Here is a 26577-nt window from a genome sequence, read left to right on the forward strand (position 1 = left end):
CCTTGAGTCAAAGTCTGGATAAGAACTGTTGATGATTCGTTAGGGTTGGGTGATTCGTTACGCGGTCATAACGAATGGGACTCATTCGAGTGACTTGATAACAAATCAGCCCTTAATTCTTTAACTACCCATTCGTTAAATAAGATAACGAATCTGGTGATTCGTTATAGGCTCATTCGTTAAATAAGATAACGAATCTGGTGATTCATTATAAGCTCATTCGCTATGCTGAGATAACGAATCAAGTCATGTTCAGATAACGAATTGGAATGACGAATCAGAGACGAATATGGATAACGAACTAAGGAAGATTATATAACGAATTAGATAATGAATTAGGCTTAATTCGTTATAGCTAATGAGTTAGCGAATTAGATAATAAATTAAAATCCTAATGGAAAATGTGTTAAGACAGTTAATGAAAATAAAATTTTTCCAAGCTAACCTGGCAGCTTAACCCTAGCCAGGGGCAACCCCGCTGCCAGGGGCGCTGCCCCCGGACTCCGTTCGTTGTGGGTTATATAAAGATAGAAATACGATATGTGTAGTAATAGTTAATTGATACATGTAATTATTATACAGTTAGCCGTGCACAACTTAAGAAAGGAATAACTATTAACGGTGAACGTAACCGCATTCAGGTGAGTTTCTAGCCCCACTTCCTTGTTATGTTTTTGGGGCTGTGTGCATACTCGATGTGATTTGTTAATACACTTACCTTAAGTGGTAAGTGTATGTCTTATATGATTTATGTATGAATGAATGCTGATGATGCATGAACGATCTTTAGATATTGCATGTATCTTTAAGGGACAGTTTAAAGATATGATATATATATATATATATATATATATATGATATACAAATGATGTATGTACGTATGGAAGTTATAATTATGAATGTAGAGAAAGGTATGGTAGGTATGGTTAGAAAGGGAACGGACCCTAATAATATCCGCGAATGAAGGGAACGGACCTTAATAATATCCGCGAATGCAGGGGACGGACCCTAATAATACCCGCAAATGTAGGGAACGGACCCTAATAATATCCGCGAATGTAGGAAACAGACCCTAATAATATCTGCGAATGTTTTTGGACGAGATATATGTATATGTGTATGTATAAAAGGAAAGAAGGAAGGTATGATAGTATGAACGTACGAAGGAAGGTAAAGAACTATGTATGTATATGTACCTTTGGGTGCGTATATATGAATTGTATGTTACATGATTAACTAGAACTCACTCAGTGTAGCTGACTTTTAGTATGCACGCAGGTGAGTAGAATGAGGCAGCTCGCTTGATGAGGACACATGGCATGGAATTGAAGATACTGGCATCTCAAGGAAATGTTATGATGTTTTTAAAAGACTATGTTTTATGTTTTGTTTATTAAAGAAGAGATTTCAAGGTTGTGTAATATATATTATGGTTGAAGTTTTACATTCCGTGAAAGTTTTAATTAACTCGAATATTTAGAACGGTGTTTATGAGTAAACCAACGTCAAAAGTGAGGCACCGGTAACAGGGCCTTACAGGTTTCCACCACGAACGTTTTTGAGTAGTCCGGGAGAGCTAATACCGGAGCTGAAGCCAAAGCATTTTTTAGTTGTTCAAAGCTATCATGAGCATATTTTCCCCATTTAAATGCATCTTTTTTTAACAAGTCGGTGAGTGGTTTCGCTATGATCCCGAATGACCTAATGAAGCGACGATAGTATCCGGCGAGACCTAAAAAACCACGTAGTTGTTTCAGGGTACAGGCCAATTGTGAATGGCTTCTACCTTGCTTGGGTCCGTTCTCACCCCTTCCTCCGATATCACGTGACCAAGGTACTCGACTTTCCGTCCCCCGAATACACACTTTGATTCCTTGGCAAACAGAGTGTGTTTCCTCATAAGTGTTAACACCTTCTTAAGGAGATCTCTGTGTTGTGACCTACCTTTGCTATAAACGAGAATGTCGTCAAAAAATACCAACACTCCTTTGCGTAGCAACGACTGAAAAACATGGTTCATTAAGGCTTGAAAGGTTGCTGGAGCGTTCGTTAACCCAAAAGGCATGACGAGTCGTTCATAGTGGCCCTCGTGAGTCCAGAATGCGGTTTTGTGTATGTCATCCGGGTACATGCGTATTTGGTGATAACCCGACCTTAAGTCTAACTTAGAGAATAAAGTCGCCCCACCTAACTCATCCAAAAGCTCCTCAATCAAGGGAATTGGGAATTTATTCTTTACCGTTGCTTCGTTTAAACGTCGATAATCCATGCACATAAGCCACTGGCCATCTTTTTTTTTTAACAAGAACTATCAGGGCTGCGAAATCGGTTTGACTGTTTCGAATAATTCCAGCATCTAAAAGCTCCCGTGTTGTCGTTTCAATCATATCTTTTTGCACCATCGGATAGAGATACGGCTTCTGACTAATCGGTGAGGTGCCTTCTTTAAGAATAATACGATGGTCAAGTTCTCTTTTTGGTGGTAGGGACGTGGGGTACCTGGAAGACATCTTGAAATTCTTTGACTAAGTCTTGCCACTCATCTTGTTCTCCTTTTTCTACCACCTTTGAGCTATAATATGTATCAGACCCACCTGTGGATAATTGAAGACTAAATAATTGTGCATCCTTTTCCTTTTGTGGGATTTCCCCTACTTTTTCCAATGAACACACAGTAATTTTGTTATGCGTCATGCCTTTCAACTCACAAGTTTGGCCATCAATATTAAACTTCATAGTCATCTTTTCGAAGTTCCATAATATGTCATTCAATGGTAAGAGCCATTGGATACCCAAAATCATATCGTAACGTTCCAGGGGAATTATAAGTACCTCCGCAGTGAACCACTTACCCTGCATAGTCCATTTGAAATCCGGACAACTTTGTGTACACTGAATCGGGTTACCGCTAGCAACGCTTACGGTTACGGGTGGGATAGACTTCACTGAGCATTGTAACTTCTTGGCTAAACGGACATCTATAAAATTGTGAGTCGAGCCCGAATCAATTAGTATATAAAGTTGGCGAGTTCCCATTGCTCCTTGAACCCTCATAGTTGACAACGAGGGCGTCCCCGTTAATGCATGAATTGAGATCACATGGTTCAACTCTCTCTCACTGGTTAACTCGGGATCGGGTTCCATTTCTTCATCTTCCTCTGCCTCCATGATAGATAACTGAGTTTTAGGACATTTGTGGCCCGGTACGAACTTTTCAGTGCAACAAAAACACTCCCTTTTGGCTCGTTTATATTCGAGTTCTTTACTTGTGAGCCGTCGAGAACCCCTGATCGATCTAGTTGTTGTGGTAGTTGTTCGGGTGGGTGTGGGCAGAAGGGGTAATTTGGTAGCATTGGTGGGTGGTGTGATCTTCGAAGTGGTGATGTTCTTTGTGGTTCCCACACCTCCTGTTTCAAGCTTACCATGCAAGTTCTCATTGTTAATTGTTTGGAGTTTTGCCAAGCCATATACCTCATGCAAGGTGCGTGGTCTAAACATCTTTACCGGAATTTCTGGTTTAAGTTCCTTAAGATAAAGGCTAATAGCTTGGGTTTCGCTTAGTGTTACCTTATTCAGAAGTGAATCAAAGGCAGTGTTCAATTCCTAAGCGAACCGGTTTGGTTGAGGGAGGCTATCTCTTCCAACGGGTCCTCAAACATGGCATTAGAGAAATGAGTCGAAATCGCCAGTACGTACTCTTCCCATGTGATTTCAGATATGGTAACCCCGTGTATCCGCATGAAAGCCTGGTGCCATTGGATAGCATCGCCTTCCAAATGAACAACAGCGTGCCTAAGCTTCATTGTGTCGGGAGTCTCATCAATTGAAAAAAAGTGTTCACAACGATGAACCCACGACTCAACGTCTTCCCCCGAGAATCGGGGAAATCAATTTTTCCAACCCGTATAGGCGGTTACATACGAGAACGAGGAACCCGCGATAAACCCGCCGCCGCTTCCTTGGCCGGATTTGTCTTGTACTGCCTTCAAGATCTCTTCTTGATGTTTTGTAGATTGTTCTTGTTGCTTCATGAGAGCCGATAGTGCTGCCTGGATTTCCGTTATTGCCTTATCGTGATTCTTGAGGGTGTTGTCAACATACTGGTTGCGAGTATTTGTCATGGTAATCAGTATTGTTACGTTATTTCCTTATCGTGATTCTTGAGGGTGTTGTCAACATCCTGGTTGCGAGTGTTTGTCATGGTAATCAGAGTGATTCCGATCGAAGATCGGAACGGCTTTGATACCCTTGTTAGGGTTACGATCGATAGAAGTGAAAAACTTAGAGATGGAGAATTGGTCCAATTTCTGGATGATCTCCAGAGAATACATTCCATCCAAATATAAACATACCATAGTTTGAGAGTTACAATTATAGCCCTCTACATAATAGAAATATCGAAACAGTTCCTTATCCATGCAATACATAACAAAAGGAAAACATAATGGAAATAATAAGGAAATAACGTAACAGGCCGCCCATTTGTAAACAACTGGGTTTGATCCAGGTCGGGTCTCATGGGTCTTACCCTGTTTATGCTCACCCTCTACTAGGAATAGCTCAATTTGTTAGTGTTTTGAGTTTTTGTGATAATTTGGTTTATTTTTGCTGCGTTTTTCAAAGCTAGGGTTTTTTCTTTTAACATTTTCTTTTGATTTGAAGATCGATTTTTGTTATTATTATCTAAGTATCTTGAATATGTAAATGTATCAAGAATTGAGTTAAATCATATATGTAATTTGAAGATTTGAGTTAAATGTAATTATTCAGGTATCTGCTTATTGTTGTTTGACTTTTGGAGTCGATTTTTTAGTGCGTTCAGTCACACTGGATTTTGAGTTTTGCGGTTAAATTCGTTTGATGGGTTCTCAAAACTAGGTTCATAGGCTTTGACCGCTTTGTTGTTACTTTGAACAAATTTAGTATCTTTTGCATGAAACACAGAAAACCGATCCATAACCGAAAAATAAAAAATAACCGAACCAAAACAAAACAACGGTTTGGTTTTATGTTTTGGTTCGATGACAGTTTTTCATGTAACAAAAAATCTAAGCACAAATTCATTATTTGAGCCAATCTATTTATCAGCTCAAAAATTTTAATCTTATAAAGGAAGAAAAAACCAAAACCCAACTGAAAAAGAATGAAATTGCATTAATTTTTTTTTATTGTAGTTTCTGCCAAAAGAAGGCGGGACCCGAACAAGTATGAAATTGTGTTTACTGCACCAGCAGGTGAAGACATAACTAACCGAAAGCAGCTAGAAGCCTAGAACAGTATCTATAACTAATTATTAGTGTCCAACTTTTTTAACAAATTATTATTAGGGGGGACGGGGCGGTGCGTGATAAGCCACCCATCACGCGTGATGGGTAATTGAACACCACCGCCGATCCTTTCTTCAAGCGTGATGGGCATGGTTGCGTGATGGCCATCACGCAAGTGATGGGTTTGAGTTATAGAACTCTCTCTCTATATATACATATATATATACACCCCAAATACACTGCTCTCACTCACACAAAACCTATATGTATATATATATATGTATGTATATATACCAAAACCTATCACACCACACCACACCACCCCTACCAAATTCCATCAAAATGTGATGGATTTGAGGTTGGTGACGTGGCATAATTTGATTGGTGGTGCTGTGTGATGAGAAATGAACCACCTCTCCCCACTTAGGCTGAGGGGTGTGGGGGGCGCGAGAGGGGGTGCGAGTGGGGGCGCCAGCCAATAATATTGTGACGTGTGGCAGAGAGAGAAAGTTGATAAGATGGGTGTTGGTAGTGGTGCTCGCGCCCCGGGACATGGTGTGGAGGGGCGCGAGAGGGGGCGCGAGCGGTTTTTTTTTTATTATTTTTTAAATGTAGTAAAAAAACGTATTATTAAAAAAACGCAAAAATTATTTAAAAAAACACACATTTTTTTGAAAATTCATATAATAAAAAAAACATACTAAAAATTAAACAAACAATAATATTTAATAATAAAACTAATCTAATACAAGATCCTCTGGTCGCCTCGCCCACAAATGTTCAACCAACTCATGTCGAAGATCCCCGTGTATCTCACGGCTCTTGATATTTGCTATGTTATGAAGTTTTTGTTGATCACTGATTGTGGACGGTTGTGGCGGAATGTCACCTTGGTAGTTTTGGCATATAGCTTTGCCCTCGTCTTCTAACGTCATGTTGTGTAGGATAAGGCACGTGTAGACGACGTCCATTATCCTCTCCCGAGTCCAATAACGTATCGGGTTCGCCAGAACATAATATTGTTTTTTTATAGCTCCAAAAGCTCTTTCAATATCTTTTCTAGCAGACTCTTGCTTCTTCGTAAAATACTTCCGTTTGTCGGCGACTGGATCTGTAAAAGCTTGAACTAACACAGCCCATTCGTTGTAAATACCATCGACCAGATAGTACCCGTACTTGAAGAGTTCTTCATTTGCAACAAAAGATTGAGGTGGTTCAACCCCGTCGATAAGGTCGTTGATCAAATGTGACTGATCGATAACATTAAGGTCGTTATTTGACCCAGCAACACCAAAAAAAGCATGCCAAAACCAAAGATCCTGTGACACCGCCGCCTCAAGTATGAGGGTCGGCCCTTCATGATCACCACGGTGGAACTGACCTCGCCAGGCCGTTGGACACATAGCCCATCCAACATGCGTACAATCGATGCTACCTAGCATCCCAGGAAAACCATGTTTTTCTGCGTGCACCTCATATATGCGTTGGATGTCATACGTGTGACATCTGCCCGATCCGACCCGACCCAGGTACCCGTTTCTCTGACCCGATCTCTTTCTTTTGGTGATTTAATATTTATTTAGTATTTTTACTTTATTTTTAATATGTATTTTATTTAGTATTTATTTCCCTCCCGCCTTTCGTTTCCTTCCCGCTGTCCCGTCCCTCTCCTCTCTTTCCGCCTTGTTTCCCTCTTTGCTTGTCCTTTGGTCCCTCCCGCCTAAGGATGTCTGCAGCTCCACGCGCCAGACTCCTTACATGGAAGCCTGCGTGAAGACATCTTGTTCCTGCGATGCGTGAAGAGAACTCTTCTCGCAGCGCGCTAAGAATGCATGTTCTTTCCGCGATGCGCTTAGAATTCTTGTTCTTCACGCAGTACGCTAAGGAATTGTGATTCTTCCCGCAGTGCGCTAAGGAATTGTGATTCTTCCCGCAGTGCGCTAAGGATTTTTGTGCCAGCCTTCGCGCTCGCGCACTCAGCCTTCCCGCGCTTAACCCTTGTATCTTCTGTTTATTCCAGCCTGTATGCTTTGTGTTGTCTTATCTTCTGTACTGTTGACCTAACCTATCTAATGTCTGAATAGTTACTTTCGGCGCAGCATGCGTACCAACCCCATTGGTTGGTAGATAAAGTGACTGACATTATCTTTTGAGATCTGCTTTTGCCATGCTTGACCAGTACCTTTATCTGACCTGCCCATGCCTTTTTACTGTTCGCTGTCAGCTTTATCTTGCCCCCTGCAGCTGCCATATCTTTTGATATCTTTTGTTATCTTTTGTTTTGTCTTGTTCTGTTTGTCTTGGAACCTTTTCCCCTTTTTCTGGATTTATGTCTCCTAGGGTTTTCCTATAAATAATAGTATTATTTTCTTAACACTACACACACAAAACACTTAATCTCTCCTGTTCTCTTGCTCCTTGCTCTCTCTGCCGCCTCCTCTCTGCCTCCGTCTTCCTCTCCGTTCTGCCTTGCTTTTCCGGTAATATATTATATATAATAATTTACTTATTAAATTATGACTTAAAACAAATCATTAAAAAAACAATAATCTTTATTTATAGGTTAACTTGTGCTTATTTTAAAGTGGTTCTTGCTGTATCTTTCATCGCATCTTTATCAAGTGAGTAATCTCGTATCTAATCCCTTTTTGTTTTAATGTTTTGGGATGTTCATGTGTTCGTACAAAACTGAGTCTTAAACTGTTTATGGAGTTTTAGTCGCGCAGTATCCCATGTGTTATGGATATTTACTTGGCTGTTATTTGTATGTGTGTATCATTAACCGCTTTGTTCGGCCTATTCCGAAGTTCTCATGGATCCATTGGTAGACACGGGAGAACCTATCGTTTATGTTTTCTCTTTTGTTTACACTTGCACAGTTTTCTTGTTTTTGTGCTCAATTAGGAGTACGGATTGAACTATGAGCTATGAATCTAAGGCTTGGTCACAATCTGATTTCACCCTTGTTAGATACCAGATTAACATATGTTGCGCGCAGATTTACTGTTATTATCTATGATTATCTATGATTAACTATGAATATCTATTAAACTTGATTTCTCACCAACACGCAAGTGTTTGACGTTTTATTTTAACACATGTTCAGGTTTGCAGTAGCTGTTTTGGAGCTTGTGGACACATAGGACGTTTTTACTTTTGGACCTAGATTAAAATGTATCAAGACAAGTTATTGCTGTTCGAATATTTTGATTTATAATATATTGATTATGTTGGTTTATTTATATCTTATGTATACGTTGCGCATGCGTGAATGAATATATTTATTAAATATTGACACCCAATAGTGTCACGAGTAATGAAACAATATGTGGCGCCCCGATGTATAATCCGCCTTTGGTCGGGGTGTTACAGATTGGTATCAGAGCTCGTTGACTTTAGGATAGGTGGTTAGACGTAACGGCCTAGAATACCTAAGAGTCCCTTCTCGCGCATGAGAGAAATCTCATGTTTGCGCGCTTATTGTTAATTACTCGCTATTTGTGAATATGCTCGCACTTGCGCGGTATATGATTTTATGTTTTATTTCGCGATATTTCGATTTTTGTCGAATTTCGATTTTTATTGATTTTTCTTACATATTCGTTTGTTGGGTTTGAAAATCCGAAAAGTCATGGTGATACATGAATAGTTGATTTTCAATTTCCATTTACGATTATGTTCTGAGGTTGGAGACTTGAAAAGTCATGGTGATACATGAATTGTCAACCTCCAATACTCATTTTCTTGTATATTTTATATTGAAGATTGAAAAGTCATGGTGATACATGAATCATCAATCTCCAATACTCGTTTGCTCGTATATTTTAAATTGGGAATTCGGAAAGTCATGGTGATACATGAATTATCGATTCTTGATTCGAATTTGTTACCTTTATTAAGTCTGCATTTAGGGTCATTTATTTTACTTTAACTTTTGATAGTATCTAACTCCGTGAAACCAAGCTTTTCTTAAACTTTGTGCTAAAACTAAGATATTAACTAAAATTAAAATTTTTATAGAATGCCTCCGCTATCTCGCCGATTTCAGAGAAGAGAAGCCTCGCGCATGCGTAGACAGCAACGTTCCCAGGAAATGGCCGCCGCAATAGCCCAAGCCTTGAGCCAAAACAATGCCAATACCTCCAGTTACAACATTAAATCCTTCAACGCGGGTAACCCTCCAAAATTCACAGGTCTTGAAGGAGCCACCGTGATGCTCCAATGGCTTGAGAAGATTGAAAACACTTTCCTCCACACCCAATGCCCCTCAGACAGACGAACCCTGTATGCTTCCAGTGTCCTGGAATCCAGAGCGCTTACATGGTGGAATGGAGTAGCTCATGCGCGTGGCGCAGAGGCTGCTTCAAGCATGACATGGGAGGAATTCAAGGAAATTCTTACGCGAGAATTCTGCCCTCCCAACGAAGTTAAGCGCCTGGAGGAGGAATTTTGGAATCTTAAGCAATACAGCGGTGAAGCGCGCGAGTACGCGACGCGCTTCCACGAGCTAAGCTTACTGGTCCCTCACCTTGTTACCCCTTCCCGCCGAGCCATAGAGAAATTCCTTGGGGGTCTCCCCATGGAAATTCAAGATTCTGTATGGGCCAGAAACCCAGTAACCCTCTCTGACGCCATCGAGTTGGCCGCTGTGCTCAGCGACAACCATGTCAGAGCAGGAACCCTGTTCCTGCGGGGAACTGAGAAGACCAAACCCACCAAGACTGTCCCTGAACCCGCAGAAACCAAACCTGAACCCTCAAACCATAACCAGAAACGTAGGCGCAGACAAGCTTACGCGCTTACCAACCCGCCCGTTGTCCAGCAACCCGCATACCAACCTCCAGTTTACACGCCTAACCCACTGTCAACCTACCCAGCACCTCCTGTAGTCCACAACTATGCCTTAACCAATCCAGCACTTCCTGCCCCGCCAACTAAGAAACCTTACACAGGAAACCAACCCTTTTGCCCAACCTGTAGACTTCATCACCCACCTCAAGTCCCGTGTCGACAATGTAACCGATGTGGCCGTGTTGGTCACTCTGCTGAGTTCTGTAGAGTCCTTCCCGCCAATCCAATTGCGCCAACACCACCAGTTTACCCGCAGAACCCACAACCAACCTACCAAAACCCACGACCCAGGTCGTGCTTTAACTGCGGTGATCCCAGTCATTTCCGGAACGCGTGCCCGAGACTACAAGTGCAAATCACACAAGCGAATCCGGTGAACCAGATTTCGAACCAAGTGACGCGTGGACGAGCTTTTAACATAACCGCGCACCAAGCGCAAGCGAATAATGATGTAGTTAATGGTACATTTTTACTTAACGGATTTTATGCCTCTGTACTTTTTGATACTGGCGCCGATCGAAGTTTTATCTCTCGCGCCTTCGAGCAGAAGCTTGCGCGACCGCGCAGCGATTTAAAAGAGGATTTTTCAGTTGAATTGGCTAACGGTGAAACTATTTTAATTAACTCGGTGATTAAAGATTGCACGCTTAACCTTAACGAAAACGATTTTCTGATCGACCTCATCCCTATGCCTCTTGGAAGCTTTGATGTTATCATTGGTATGGACTGGCTCTCGAAGAATCGCGCCGAAGTTATTTGCGCCAAGAAGTTGATTCGCATACCTCGAGAAAATGGTAATCTTCACATCTACGGCGAAAAACCCTCCAGTGGTCTTAAACTTATGTCTTGCGCCGAAGCCCAAAGACTCATGCGGAAGAAGTGTGTTGCATTTCTAGCCCATGTGGTTAAACCTGCTGAAGAAAAGAAGCTTCGCGATATCCCTGTCGTGCGTAATTTCCCTGAAGTTTTTCCTAATGATCTTCCTGGTATCCCTCCCGCTCGTGAAGTCGAGTTCCGTATTGATCTTGTCCCTGGTGCTTCCCCCGTAGCTAAATCTCCTTATCGTCTTGCACCCGCTGAGATGCAAGAATTGGCAAGCCAACTTCAAGAGTTGACAGCTAAAGGATTCATTCGCCCTAGCTCTTCGCCCTGGGGTGCTCCGGTGTTGTTCGTTAAAAAGAAAGATGGATCGTTTCGCATGTGTATTGATTACCGCGAGTTGAACAAACTCACCATTAAAAACCGGTATCCCTTACCACGTATTGACGACCTCTTCGATCAACTCCAAGGTGCCTCTTGTTTTTCCAAGATCGATCTCCGCTCTGGCTATCACCAGTTGCGCATCCGCGATGAAGATGTTCCGAAGACTGCTTTTCGAACTCGCTATGGCCATTTTGAATTCTTGGTCATGTCCTTCGGTTTGACCAACGCACCCGCCGTTTTCATGGATCTAATGAATCGGGTGTGTAGGCCTTTCTTGGATAAATTCGTGATTGTGTTTATCGATGATGTTCTGGTGTATTCTAAGACCAAGGCCGAGCACGAGCAACATCTCCGATTGGTATTGCAAAAGCTTAAAGCTGAGCAACTCTATGCTAAGCTTTCCAAGTGTGAATTCTGGTCTGATGAAGTACAGTTTCTTGGTCATGTTGTAAACAAGATGGGTATTCATGTCGACCCATCCAAGATTGAAGCAATCAAGAACTGGATTACGCCATCCTCTCCTTCTGAGATCCGTTCCTTTCTGGGCTTAGCTGGTTATTACCGGCGCTTCATTTCGAACTTCTCGAAGATCGCTTTGCCTTTAACAGCTCTAACGCACAAAGGTAAACCGTATATTTGGGGCTCGAAGCAAGAAGAAGCCTTTCTGACGCTCAAGCGTCTGTTGTGTGAAGCTCCTGTTCTTGCGCTACCTGAGGGTAATGATGATTTTGTCGTGTACTGCGATGCCTCCAACCAAGGTCTCGGTTGTGTTCTTATGCAACGAGGCAAGGTTATCGCTTACGCATCGAGGCAACTTAAGGTTCATGAAAAGAATTATACAACTCACGATCTCGAACTTGGTGCAGTTGTTTTTGCCTTGAAGATCTGGAGACACTACCTTTATGGTACTAAGTGCATCCTCTACACTGACCATAAAAGCCTTCAGCATATCTTTGATCAAAAGGAACTCAACATGAGGCAACGCCGATGGAACGAACTCATCAGCGATTACGATTGTGAGATCCGGTATCATCCTGGTAAGGCTAATGTGGTAGCCGATGCGCTCAGCCGAAAACCCTGCCAGCTTAACTGTATCTTGCCGCGCACTCAGCTTCACTTCGCGCCGATTCAGAACAACCTTGAATCGCGTATTCGTGACGCACAGCGCGCATCCATCAGTAATGGTAACCTTCGCGCCGAGTTAGCGTGTGGCGCGGAAGCGCACTTTGTCCCTAATCTGAGTGGAATACTCTGCTATCTCAATCGCATCTGGATCCCTTGTGATGAGAATCTTCGCGCTGATATCCTGTGTGAAGCGCATAAATCTCGGTATTCTATTCATCCTGGCGCTGATAAGATGTACAAGGATTTGCGCATTACTTATTGGTGGCCTGGCATGAAAAAGGATATTGCTGTGTTCGTAGCTAGATGCCTGACTTGTTCTAAAGTAAAAGCTGAACACCAACGCCCATCTGGTTTGCTCGAACAACCAGAAATTCCTACGTGGAAATGGGAATGTGTAGCGATGGACTTTATTACCAAGTTACCTTTGACAGCAAGCAAACATGATAGCATTTGGGTAATAGTGGATCGATTGACTAAGTCTGCTCACTTTCTGCCCATTCGTGAAAACTACCGTGTTGAGCAGCTCGCGCAGCTTTATGTCAAGGAAATTGTCTGCCGCCATGGTACTCCTTTGAGCATCATATCCGATCGCGATGGCCGTTTTATATCTCGCTTTTGGAATTCTCTCCAATCTGCGCTAGGAACTCGCTTGGACATGAGTACGGCATATCATCCTCAGACTGACGGTCAGTCTGAGCGAACTATTCAAACTCTTGAAGATATGCTCCGATCTTGTGTTCTTGATTTTGGAGGAAATTGGGATTCACACCTGCCTTTGATCGAGTTCTCTTATAACAACAGCTATCATTCCAGTATCGGTATGGCCCCATTTGAAGCACTTTACGGACGTAGGTGCCGCTCCCCGATCTGTTGGAGCGAAGTGGGTGAAACTCAAATCACAGGACCCGAACTTGTTCAAGAGACAACCGATAAAATCGCCAAGATCCGTGATCATCTGCTGACTGCCAGAAGCCGACAGAAGAGTTACGCAGATCGTAGGCGGAAGCCTCTCGAATTTCAAGTTGGTGATCTTGTTCTCCTCAAAGTGTCGCCCTGGAGGGGTGTTGTCCGCTTTGGGAAGAAAGGTAAGCTTGCTCCTCGATATGTTGGACCATTTAAGATTCTCGCGCGTGTAGGAAAAGTTGCCTACAGACTTGATCTGCCGCCCGCGCTCAGTAATGTGCATCCAACGTTCCATGTATCCAATCTCAAGAAGTGTTTAGCTGACGAGAACCTTCACATTTCACTCGATGAAGTTCAAGTTGATGAATCTATGCATTTCGTTGAGAAGCCTGTTGAGATTATGGATCGCGAGGTAAAGCAAACCAAGCGCAGTCGCATCCCTATCGTGAAAGTTCGCTGGGAGTCCAAGCGCGGAGCCGAGTTTACATGGGAAAGGGAAGATCAAATGAAGATCAAGTACCCGCACCTGTTCTCTGCGCAACCTACTTCGAGATAAATTTCGGGACGAAATTTCTTAAAGTAGGGGAGACTGTGACATCTGCCCGATCCGACCCGACCCAGGTACCCGTTTCTCTGACCCGATCTCTTTCTTTTGGTGATTTAATATTTATTTAGTATTTTTACTTTATTTTTAATATGTATTTTATTTAGTATTTATTTCCCTCCCGCCTTTCGTTTCCTTCCCGCTGTCCCGTCCCTCTCCTCTCTTTCCGCCTTGTTTCCCTCTTTGCTTGTCCTTTGGTCCCTCCCGCCTAAGGATGTCTGCAGCTCCACGCGCCAGACTCCTTACATGGAAGCCTGCGTGAAGACATCTTGTTCCTGCGATGCGTGAAGAGAACTCTTCTCGCAGCGCGCTAAGAATGCATGTTCTTTCCGCGATGCGCTTAGAATTCTTGTTCTTCACGCAGTACGCTAAGGAATTGTGATTCTTCCCGCAGTGCGCTAAGGAATTGTGATTCTTCCCGCAGTGCGCTAAGGATTTTTGTGCCAGCCTTCGCGCTCGCGCACTCAGCCTTCCCGCGCTTAACCCTTGTATCTTCTGTTTATTCCAGCCTGTATGCTTTGTGTTGTCTTATCTTCTGTACTGTTGACCTAACCTATCTAATGTCTGAATAGTTACTTTCGGCGCAGCATGCGTACCAACCCCATTGGTTGGTAGATAAAGTGACTGACATTATCTTTTGAGATCTGCTTTTGCCATGCTTGACCAGTACCTTTATCTGACCTGCCCATGCCTTTTTACTGTTCGCTGTCAGCTTTATCTTGCCCCCTGCAGCTGCCATATCTTTTGATATCTTTTGTTATCTTTTGTTTTGTCTTGTTCTGTTTGTCTTGGAACCTTTTCCCCTTTTTCTGGATTTATGTCTCCTAGGGTTTTCCTATAAATAATAGTATTATTTTCTTAACACTACACACACAAAACACTTAATCTCTCCTGTTCTCTTGCTCCTTGCTCTCTCTGCCGCCTCCTCTCTGCCTCCGTCTTCCTCTCCGTTCTGCCTTGCTTTTCCGGTAATATATTATATATAATAATTTACTTATTAAATTATGACTTAAAACAAATCATTAAAAAAACAATAATCTTTATTTATAGGTTAACTTGTGCTTATTTTAAAGTGGTTCTTGCTGTATCTTTCATCGCATCTTTATCAAGTGAGTAATCTCGTATCTAATCCCTTTTTGTTTTAATGTTTTGGGATGTTCATGTGTTCGTACAAAACTGAGTCTTAAACTGTTTATGGAGTTTTAGTCGCGCAGTATCCCATGTGTTATGGATATTTACTTGGCTGTTATTTGTATGTGTGTATCATTAACCGCTTTGTTCGGCCTATTCCGAAGTTCTCATGGATCCATTGGTAGACACGGGAGAACCTATCGTTTATGTTTTCTCTTTTGTTTACACTTGCACAGTTTTCTTGTTTTTGTGCTCAATTAGGAGTACGGATTGAACTATGAGCTATGAATCTAAGGCTTGGTCACAATCTGATTTCACCCTTGTTAGATACCAGATTAACATATGTTGCGCGCAGATTTACTGTTATTATCTATGATTATCTATGATTAACTATGAATATCTATTAAACTTGATTTCTCACCAACACGCAAGTGTTTGACGTTTTATTTTAACACATGTTCAGGTTTGCAGTAGCTGTTTTGGAGCTTGTGGACACATAGGACGTTTTTACTTTTGGACCTAGATTAAAATGTATCAAGACAAGTTATTGCTGTTCGAATATTTTGATTTATAATATATTGATTATGTTGGTTTATTTATATCTTATGTATACGTTGCGCATGCGTGAATGAATATATTTATTAAATATTGACACCCAATAGTGTCACGAGTAATGAAACAATATGTGGCGCCCCGATGTATAATCCGCCTTTGGTCGGGGTGTTACAATACGTTGTAGGTTTACGCAGATATCTCCGAGCGTAAGTCGATATGACTCCTACGTACAATATATATTAAAAAATGTAATAAATATTTAATAAAAAGTAAAATTAATGTTTTTTACCTTGGCAGAAAAAATGAAGGGATTCACGTGCAACCCTTTTCGACATCTGTAAATACTCATCCAAAGCGTCCGACGAGATGCCGTACGCTAGTTGACGGATAGCAGCCGTGCATTTTTGAAGAGGGGTAAAACCGGGAAGACCCCTAGCATCCTCCCTTTGTTGGAAAAAGGGATACCGTGACTCTAAATCACTCGCTATACGCGTGAACAATTGCCTGCTCATTCGAAAACGAGTTCGAAAATCCGACTCCGCGTATACCGGTTGAGAACTAAAATAATGCCTCATCAAAGTATCGTTAGCACCCGATCGATCACGATCACGAGGTGGTGCTCTAACCCTCGGGAGTCGGGGTTGATGGGCTTGATTTTGCAAGAGATTTACCACGGCTGCGGTCAAAACTCCCCCTACATGAAGAAGCAAATCATCCTCTTCGGAGGAGTCGGAATCAGACGAGTACGACGACATTATTTTAAAAAAAAAAAATGGGACGATGGGTTGTTTGGAGATTGAAGTTGTGTTTGATATGGTAAAAATGGGTTGATTTAGGGGTATTATATAGGATTTTGTAAAGGTTTTTTTAAAAAAGTTTGAAAGAAATGGGTAATATATAGGAAGTGTTGTATAAAGAAATGGGTAAGTTTGATGTTTTTTGAAGTTGTGTTAAAGTGTTGTATAAAATGGGTAATATATAGGAGTAGAAATTTTTTTTTTTTTTTAAAATTAAGAGCCAACGGCTCATTTATGCTTTCAAACGGCTCTTTTCACCATTCCCCATGCCCCTCACGCTCAACCTGTCCCGCGAACCCCCTGGCGCCTGCCTCTTTTTCCGCGCTCGCGCCCCTCTCGCGCCCCTCTCGCGCCTCGGTGGTGTGGTGCTCGCGCCCCGGGGCGCGAGCGGCTGTCCTCTTGCGCCCTTTCTCACGCTCCACACCCCTCAGCCTTAGTGTCCATCAACTTTTTTAACAAATTATTAGGCCCAGTTTATCTATTAGGCTCCACCTCAGCACTCTTGTGACACCAAATTTATAGCCAACGACAACACCTTTTTATCCCATTGACTACGTGACAAGGATTTGACACTTTAACTAGCACCTTCTAGTTAGCCCTAAACGCATATTTACCCCTTATAAATTCAAAGTGACATTAAATTAAATGACATCTCATATAGTGCATTAGGACTACTTGTTGAATGTGTCCTTATAGTAGTTAAGATTACAAACTCTAGATGATATTTATCATCATCCTTCATAATAAACTGAACCTATTGTTTGAATTCCCGAGTTGGTTGTTGGAGGGCTCGAATTATCTCCTGAAAAGACATAAAAATGTTTAGTAATCCATTTATGTTAGCAGAGATATAACAAATGTTTATATTTTCTAGACTAATTAATTGAAGTCTTCTTTATGTCTGAGCAATACTTGATGACAACTTTTAAGATAAAATTTAAGAAATATGTGACCAAACAACTATTAGCCAGATACAAGCACATACGTAAAATTATACAAGTTGTTGTGTAGCGCCTAGCCATAAAAGGACATGTAAATGATGATATGCACGCAAGTACACGAAATAATGTTTTATATAATGTCCAATCCACTACTAGAACGAACTACGTACCTGTTTGTCATCTTCACGGAGGATTCCCTTAGAGAGTATGTCGTGTATATATCTTTTCGCCATTGTAGAGTAAATCTCAGGAGACTTTGTAAACCGAAGTATTTCTTTGTAGTTGCTTTGCAATCTGGCGCCCTCTTGTGTTTCATAAGCCTCCTGCATATTAGTTAAAGAGCAATATTTCAGTGCATCAAACGTCCAATTATAAAAACTATCGTTGTTACTGATTTGATATTTTATTTAGTTTTCGCTTTTATAACCAAAACATAACAGACAGTGGCGGATTTCTCTGCTAACATAAATGGACGCTCAAAACTTTTTTATTTATCATATTTCATACCATGTAAACTAAACAAAAATAGAAACATAATAATAAATAAATTTAAACACATAGGACGCAGATTTCTCCTCTTAGATTTTTGATGTAACATCCGTTATTATTCCCTTTCGTTGTACCCAACCCATACTATAATTTGGGTCTTGAGTTATTACTTCATGTGTTTGTATTGTTACAACTCGTTATATACTGTAAGTATCAAGTTACAGCAATTAAAAGCAATCATACTAACTAAAGGGATTGATTTTATCAGAAACAAAACTATTACGTGGCGAGGGAGCCCTGGCTTGCCGTGTGGCGCGCCCAAGGTGCTAGCAGCTGAATTTGTTTTAGTTTGATTTCAGCTCGTTTATCTTCAAATCTCTATACAAATCATGCTATAGTTCAAATAAAAAGGATCTTGAACATTCCATAGCATATTTTATCTAAAACATAGGAATTATATCTTTTAATTTGAGATAATCATCAAGTTTTAAGTGATTATCTAGTTCCTTTTGACTTTCAAGCAAGTTATCATCAAATTGATGATGCTCACGAGGCTAAATCCGATTCCTATATAAAGAGAAGTAGTACTTAATTCATTCTTTGCTACTCAACTCACAATTCTCTCTCGCTCTCATGAATTCAAGTTATTAGTTTAATTATTCTTCAAGGTTTAACTTTTCAAAGTCAAACGGGTCTTTTATTTACAATAAACTAGTTTTTCATTCAATTGTCGGGTAAGTTTTGATTTTTATTGTTAGTTATAAACCCTAGGACTCAATCGAATTGATGGATTTCATGTTCGATTAAATCAATTTCAATCTAGGGTTTATATATGTTGGAAACTAAATTGGGGCTTATCAATTACACTATGAGTGGGCCTGAATTAGCCTATGACTTTTCAATGTTTTATGTTTATAATTAAGTTTTGAACATGTTGGACCTGAATCCGATCTCATAACGACATTTGGACCGACTACGAACTGAACAATCACTTAAATTTCATTTTCTTTAATTTTATGTTTAAACTCATATTTTATTATTATTTTTTGTTCATTATGGTTTGGTTTTTAACTTTGTAATTTTTATTTGAATTTTAGGGCATCCTCAAGTTTGGTTTGGATAGCTTGCTTAAAGTTAATCTTCTAATTACTTATTTTCTTTCACTCGCCAACTTTCCAAGTTGAGTAATTCACACCCATTTTTCTGCTTTATTTTGGGGGTAACATGCGTACAACAAATTATACTATTTATTATTAACGAGTTCTCAAACCACAATTCATAATAATGCGTTTGCATGTAATTGCACGTTAAATGTTATATTCTTAATTGTCAAGGTGTTTAATTATTGTTTTGCTGAACCGCATCCTCATCCTCATTAGTATGGTCATACACCCGTCTTAGTAGCTTGAATTGGTTTCATGATGAACATATTTTTTTGTTATTATTTCAATTATTTCTTGTAGTTAACGCATCCGTGTTGAATTGTTATTTATTATGGTATATATAAAAACTCGTATGTTGCTCTCTAACCATTGTGTTGACATATATATATATATATTTTTATGGATGTTGCATGTTCATATATTGGATGGAAGAAGTTTGAAGCTTTATAGATTGGATCGTAGGGTATCAACGACTATTGCTTTATTTTAAAATTTGTTTTGTTAGTAGATAATGTTATTTATTTCTTGGATAATTGTGTGATGTGTTGAATTAATGGAATTTAAATAATTAGACATTGTCACACTAATGTTGATAGTGTTTTGCAAGCTACTGTGCAATTAGTTGCGCCCTGGCATTTCACTGTAGGTTGGGGTGTGACATTTGAAAACTTGAAATCGAGACGTTTCATCTTATTATTTTACTTTATCAAGGGTTTATCTTTCGAACTAAAATCAAAGCATTGTTCAAATACTCATCACCCATTCGATTTCACAAATTCGTCTTGATAAGCATAATTGTAGAACAAATATATTTCGACGGTTGTGGTTGCAAATGGTAAAACCAAAAGAAAGACACATTTAGAAAAAGAGTCTTCAGATTCATTATGACCATGGAATATAAACTATTTTCTAACAAGAATATATAACTACGGACATAACCTAACAATCGGTACCAATTTCCAATCTTTTATTCCTTACCACGCTTAGTGACATTTTCCTCATAGGATTTCTTTTAGTTTAAGAGATTGTCACATTTTTGCAAAGCCTTATTATGAATACTATTAAAGTACCCAACATTGTCCTCTGAGGCACCCATCTTACTCCAATTAGAAAAGCCTCTCTTCCACCTTGATTCATTTTTGTTAAGCAAGTAACAACATAAACAATATGCATTTTCTTGTTTAGTGCTATACTCCAACCAATCATGTTTATCAAATAATTTTACATAAAACGTTTCCCGCCACTAGAGTAGTTTGTCTATTTAAAGTCATGACCTTGTGGTTGAAAAACCTTTTTAACAATATTCAATTGCCCATATACAATTCCAAATTAACAATTTATATAAACAAATTAACAATATTTAATGAAACTTTGTTTTATTGAATGTTGATGTCTGGCCTAAACAACGCGTTTAAACATCAGAGAATAACGAACAACGGTTATATTTATTTTAAGCTTTAATTTGGTTGGGCTTCAATTGTGTTTTAAATCTGGTTGGACTTTAACCAGATAAGGGTAACATGTTTGTTGGTAGCCATATATAAAAACCAAAGTAAAAAACAAAAAACATTTGCACCACCGACAAAATATAGAGGTGTAGCCTGATTACAAACTAGGTCCGCCCGTGATTACAAATACACCCAAACACTTTTAGATGGCTCGGTATAAAAATGTATTTTCACTCAAAACAGTACAAATACATCGAACAAATTTATTCTCTAGTTTCTGACAAAGGTTGCTCAGGATAAAAACGTAACACGTACGTACACAAACACTTTCATATACTGGACACTCAGATTTCTTACAAAAATCCGTTGATAGGGTGAAGGGTATTCGAGAAACTATTGTGAGTTACATAGGCTGCAGTTGTCATCGACGTGACTCAATATCCTCCTGCCGTGTTAATATCATATAACATGCTATCTACAAGACTACAACTTCTGATAGATGTCTGTTCTTTCTTTCAGACACTTTTTTATGATGTGGCGACATGGCGTGTTAGAACATGTAAGTTACCTCCCAATCTTATTCTTCTTCAAAAAAAATCAAAAACTCGTGACACATACTTGCCACCATTATTAGACCTTAGAACCTTTATATTTTTGTCTAATATTCGCTAGAATTCTATCTTTAAAGCCTTCAGCTTTTCAATTGCCTCATAAGACTGTTGCACATAATACAGCCACATAAACTACAAATAATTATAAAAAAAAGTGATCATATATTGCGTACCGCTTAGCGAGGGTTGTTTCATGGAACTAAATACATTCGTATGAATGAGATCTGAAGAAACACGGATCTACTCCCCACTAATGGGTCCTAGATCTAACGCATCAATAGGGTAGGATACAGTTAGCTGCTAGTATGATATGAACCCAATTACCCAAAGTCCAATGACGAAGACCTGCAAAACAGACACCGTGAGCTCGTTACGGGAAGGACAAGAGGGGGGTCTTCCCGTAACCACCCTCCGGCGTGAGAATAAGTACTGTTATGTAGAAGATAAGCACTTAAGTAAATTGTGAGAGTATAGTGGGAGTGAATGCCTACCTCATGGTAATCGAGAGGGTATTTATAGCCGAAGGGTGTGGGAAGATGATTGGCCAGCTATCCTTTTCAGAAGATGCTCCCCTAACCGTCTGGATACGTGTCCTCATATGATAGGTTCAATTTATACGTTGCATGTGCATGTATAACAACCTAGACACGTGTCCTTCAGGTATTGGTTAAAGGAGTAATATTAGCCATGTGCATGGTTATAACGGCCTTGCCAGGTGACACTGGCTGATTGGCCGAAGGATCACGTATTGTCCAAGAAAGCATCTTGGCAAATCTTCTAGAAGGTAATTGGTTATTGACAGCTGTCCCGGAGCATTACCTCGTGGTTATTTGCGCGGAAGGGTATTACTTCTTGCGGATGCCTTTGAGGGTGCTAGGATGCTTCCACATGTGCTAAGAGAGTGTTTATTCCTCAAATGATTATGCGGATGGTTCATATGTACCGCGGGTGCCTTATGAGGGACTTCTGATTGACCCGCGGATATTACTTAAGGGTGTTTGGGTCTTTTTGGTACCCTACCTCTATAAGCCCCCCCCAGTCCAGTGTTTCTTCCGTGTGAAGTATTTTATGCGGGTGAAATTCTGGACTTAATGTGGATTTGGGGATTTTTGACTTTTGCAAGTTGGTGAGAAATATCTTTTGTTGCTGTGGATAATCATGAAAAAAGGACAAGTTGACCACTCGCAGGCGCGTGTGCAGGTGACATGACGTTTATGACGGCTGTCACTGTATTCGACTGTACAACTTTTTCTCTTTTTCGAATTTCCCGCGTGACGTGGCGATCTGTTACTGGACGGTTTTTCTCTCTCCACTGTTTGCATCCCATCGCATTAATTGCGGTGGGTATAAATAGAGGGAGTTAACTTCTTTTTTGAAGTTTTATCGCCTTTGAATTCTGAATACTAACTTGCTTTCTTTTTTTGAATCCTTTGATCTTTCTTTTGATTCCTTTTGAACTAATCCAAATATTTTCACCGATTGTTTTACATATGGCATCTGTGCAATCTGAAGTTGACGAAATAGAAGTCCAATGGGACTTGGATGAGTATCAGAAACTCATCACAACCTACGGTATTCCGCCAAAATGGGGACCGGAGTTCCCTTCTGCCGGCTCTATAGCCAGCTTTCCACCTCCTGGAAAGATGGCTTTATACGCCGACTATTTTTACCGTGGGAACTTTCGCCTTCCCATCACAAAGTTCTTTCAACTAGTGGTCTAGGCGTTTGGGATTCACTTATCTCAACTTCACCCTCGTGCCGTCATGCGAATTCGTCACTTCGAGTTCGTGTGTATGGCACATAATATAGTACCCCGGTTAGACCGGTTCATTGTATTCTACAAGATGGCCAACCGGAATGGATGGTTCACTTGTCATAACTTGCCTGATCGGGTTATCGGCAATGTAACTGAAGAAACTTCCAAGGATTGGAAGAAAAAGTTCTTCTGGATCTCTGAGGACGTGGTACCGGAAGCCATGGTCCGTCGCGCTGTTAATGACACTCTCATTGACATTACTTTTGCTGCCCATGAGAAGCGCGAATGGTTCCACAAGCTAACTTCCTCACCGACCTCAATGCGGGCACTTCCTGAGGAGGCCCTTGTATGGGCGGGCATGAGCCGGTTATGGCCGTCTCCGTACATGGAACCTGTTTTCATTGAGCTAGACGCCCGTAATTTCTACTACTCTGTTTTCTATCTTATCTTTTTGAGGTTCTATCATTAATGTTTGCGTTTGTTTTCAGGCTTTGGATCGATGTTGAATGCCCTATATGATGGTAAGGGCTGCGTGGGTAGGAATATTCGTGACGCGCAGGATACGCCTATCCTTGAAAAGACTGCCAAATACTTCCTCTTCCCAGTCAAAGTGAGTGCCGAACCAGTTGTTTCGGAGGCTATCTTTGAATCAGGTGCGTACATCCTGAATCCTCTGCCTCTTAATGCGCCGACCTCCGATGGGACGATCGTCATTCTAAGTAACGATTCTGCTATCCTTGAGGAGGAAAGCTCAGATGTTGCTTCTGAAATTTCATCTGTCTCTCATTTGCTGGCAGAACTTTACCGGAAGAGGCCTTTCCACGTATCTCAGGCGAGTGACGCAGGTACTAGTTCCGCGGACGCCGGGAAAGGCCTGAAGACGAAGAAACGCCGGACACACAGTCCGAGGAAACCACCACCGCCCGTCCTTGCGGAACGTCTGGGACAGTGACTGGTGATTTCTTACTTGTTAATTTTGTTGTTTTTTGATAATGAGATCTGACTATGATTTTCTTATGTAGATCCATCTATTGCTGAAGGTCATGCGGCTGGTAGGCTATATACGCCTACGCTGAATGTTGAAAAACAACCGTCACCTCCTCCGGAGAAGGAGGCGGATAGGCCTGTTACCCCTCCTATTGAAACGACCGTGGAGGGGTCTAACGTTCAGTCGGTGACTACCAGATCTCTGGATTATCTTTTCCAGGGTGGGGATGCCACCGGTTCTCAACATGATAACCCTGAAGTCACTGCAGAAGGATTCAGGGTTAATGAATCTCCTACGCGATCCACTCCTCCATTCTAATCTACTTCCTCGCGTTTTACGTCGGGCGGGGAAGGTGATTTCTTTTTTGGACCATCTGTCCATGAAGCTGGAGGGGGTTCCTCGCAAGGTGGCCCACAACAGTCTTCCTCCACTCCTGTTCGTCTCGGGACCTCAAGTTCTCAATATTTTAGGAACGTACAGTTGGGGGGAGACTATGACTTGTTTGTCCCGTCTTGGGACATTGTCAACGGGTCTCGGGTTTCTAATCCCAAGACCTGTATGAGTTTTGTTGAGCATTGTATGCCGCCTGCTGAAATGGTGTATCAACAAACTCGCTCCCGCCAGGAACTACATACTGACCTGGCTATTTCCTTGACTAACAGCTTAGCCTGTAGTCAGGAAATCTTACGGGAGTGGCGAACAATGGGCGGAGAGCTTGGTGCAACTTCCGAGGCCGTGAAGGTTGCTGAGAAAGAAGCTGAGGAGCAGCGGAAAGTGGCGGTCGCGGCTAAATGGAAACAAGTTGATGTCGAGGCCGCGCTTAAATTATAAAAAGATCAGAGTGTTGCTATTGCTAAGAGTTGGAAAGAGGCCTGTGAAAGGTCTAACGCCACTCTTGAAGCTTCCCGGGCTGAAACTCAAAGGAAGAGGGATGAGTTAGTGAAGACACAGGACGAAGTGTCTCGTCAAAACACCCGGATCCAAGAGCTCGAGGAAGAACTGAGGTTGCAGAAGGAGCAATCTGAGCTCAGAGATAAGACTGCTGCTGAAATGTAGTCTGCTTATGACTCTTTGCTGCAGTCTCGTACTGAAGCTGAGAGCCGCACCTCTAACGAGATGCAAGCGCTTCGTGATAGGGCAGAGTATGCTGAGCGGGAAAGACAATACTTCCTTAATCGTGGCCTTGACTCAGTAAGGGTTTCTCATATGTTTGATTTTTATCTGTGCACTTCAAGTTTTATGTGCTAATGTGTCTCTTATGTTTTGCTATTAGGTCATCCGTCATGTCAAGAAGAGTACGGAGCTTACCGATTGCTTCGTGAACTTAACAACTGCTTCGGAAGGCGTTGGCCGGGTGAAGGGCTTTAACGAAGGGTTGGCGTTCGCCCAATCCGGACAGTCTATTGAGAGCCACCCGCTTCATGGCCTTGACGCGAAGCAAGAATTGGGTATGCGGATAAAAGAATATGACGATCTGACCTTCCCGCTGCAACATATGCTTCCAGAATTTGCCTTGACTGAAGATGGCGTGAAGCAGTTGCGAGTATATATTGATGATGAGTCTGATGATGACGAATCTGAAGATGTTTCCCACAATGCTCCGGAAGGCACTTCGGCCCCTAACCCATAGGATAGATGTAGGAGCTAGAACTGAACTTGTAATTTCTTTTCATGTTTTTGTAATCACCACTTTTGAATATTAATGAAAAGAACTTCCAGTTGATAATATCTTTGTGAAATATATTTTCTTTGAATTTTCTACTTGTGTAAATTGGATAGTACTGGTGACAAGGCGGAGAGAGAATTTTAGGCGGTGGCTGATAAGACGTGTAAAACGCCTGTTTGACAGCCTGTAAACGCTTTTTCGAATCTCCCGCCTGACGTGTCAGTCATCCTATGGCCCGCATTTTCTCTTTCCTCTGTCAGTCAGACGCTCTCATTAATTGCGATGAGTATAAATAGGCCTTGAAGTCTTCAACTCATTCGTATTACTTACATATTTTTCCCTTCGATCATATCAGAGAACTTTGCTTTCTTACATTCGTTTCCATATTTTACACAATATGGCTGCCTAGAAGAGAAATCCACCCGCGATCCATGAAGTTGGGTGCGATATAAAAGATAAATATTTCCAGGATGTTAAGAACGTATATGGCTTCCCACCGGAATGGGAGGCCGAACGTCCATTTAAAGGGGTGTTGGCGACCAGGCCTCCGGCAAAGAAGATTGTCGTTTATGTTGATCATTTTACTACGGGTAACTTCCGGTTGCCCTCGACGAAGTTCGTTCGGTCGGTTATGAAGGATTATGGGCTTCACTTATCCCAAATTCACCCGTTTGGGATGTTAAGAATTCGACACTTCGAATTCTGTTGCCAAGCCCATAACTACGACCCACCCGTCAATATGTTTGCCATTTTTTACAAAATGACGTATCGTGACGGGTGGTATAGTTTCGCCACCACCGGGAAAGGTCCGATTGTCTTCGAATGGCTTCGGAGCATTCACGGGTGGAAGTCGAAGTTCTTTTGGATTCGGGAGGATGTCATTCCATTTACCATGACCCATCGGAAATCAGAAGACGCGGCTCTATTCATGAAGGTTTATGCGAATATCGAATATGAGGGTCATAAATGGTTTGATACTTTGACCCGAGGGCCGATACCCATGCGCCCTATTCATGAAGGGGTGATGGTTTATGCGAAGATGAGCCGGCTGTGGTCGTTTCCTACGTTGGAACCCTACT

This window comes from Bidens hawaiensis, unplaced genomic scaffold, assembly GCF_021521415.1.
Source record: "Bidens hawaiensis isolate Kalapana, Puna unplaced genomic scaffold, B.hawaiensis_p1.1 tig00040140_1, whole genome shotgun sequence".
Taxonomy (NCBI): Eukaryota; Viridiplantae; Streptophyta; class Magnoliopsida; order Asterales; family Asteraceae; genus Bidens; species Bidens hawaiensis.